At 32.1% G+C, this 1,026-nt stretch overlaps 1 protein-coding gene across 1 annotated transcript in view; it reads left to right on the top strand.

Annotated features, from left to right (window-relative positions):
- LOC119587357 (intraflagellar transport protein 46 homolog) overlaps window positions 1–1,026 on the top strand; it is a gene marked incomplete at its 3' end in the record, with an annotated part of 36,509 nt that overhangs the window by 9,580 nt on the left and 25,903 nt on the right.

Genomic DNA, 1,026 nt, shown 5'->3' on the forward strand with positions numbered 1-1,026 from the left:
CAGGAGTGGATCTGTCTATGTCTGCTCTGTTAGTATGTGTGAGTGCTTCTGTTTATATATATGATTTTCTTAAAATTGTATATCTGTAAAGTGTTTGTCTTGATAAGACAGCTATACCGAAAGATTCTTATTGAATAAGAATTCTTTCATTTAGCATAACTATTCTTAACTGTCACATACCATATTCACTATAACTGACACAGGCACATACAGAGGCCCACATAATTCAACACACTTTCACAAAACATGTAGACAAGTGCTTGTATATCCAATAGCGGGAATAGGAATATATTTTGAAGGTAAGATTTGCTTTCCCTTGTATATTATATATTCAAGATTTTTTGAAGTACTAGATAATATATGAAAAAAAAAGAAGAAAAAATCTAATGAAAGCTAAAGTACAGTGCTGCTGAAAATGATAATGGACCTTTATTTTTTCCAATCACAGTAAACAGTTTTGTAGTAGCTATATTAAAAAGTGGTATTTCAGGAAACAACTGTGGATATCACCGCTATGTTAAGGAAGGATACAGGAATCTCCTACATATAGGTAATATATATTTATATTGGCACTTCCTTCTGTTTGCCACAAGGATGAAAGGAATGTTAGTGCACTGTACATTGTCCAAGGCACTGAACTTTGGTATGGGAAAGCTATCAGTTATAGTGGTGTCCATTGTATTGTAATATTGCTTCACATTATCAGTAGTATCAAAACTGATGCATTTTCTAAGAAACTGATGAATTAAAAAAAAGGGATTTTTATGGTGGTGTGCATTTTGACTGATTGGAAAGAAGAATTGGCTTTTGGGTGGTGAGGACAAATTGCTCAGTCAGTCAAAAAATTATAATGCTACTAAATAAGTAAAGGTTTATGCCTGTTTTACTGTTATTGTTCATCACTTGTATTAGTACTGATCCAGTGCTGAAAAAACAAGTTTTATGCACATTATAATTTTGTTTCTTCTGAGACAAAATATTAGTACATATGTGAATGTAATTAGTTCATTTTGTACTCATCTCTGC

This window comes from Penaeus monodon, chromosome 22 (assembly GCF_015228065.2).
Source record: "Penaeus monodon isolate SGIC_2016 chromosome 22, NSTDA_Pmon_1, whole genome shotgun sequence".
Lineage (NCBI taxonomy): Eukaryota > Metazoa > Arthropoda > Malacostraca > Decapoda > Penaeidae > Penaeus > Penaeus monodon.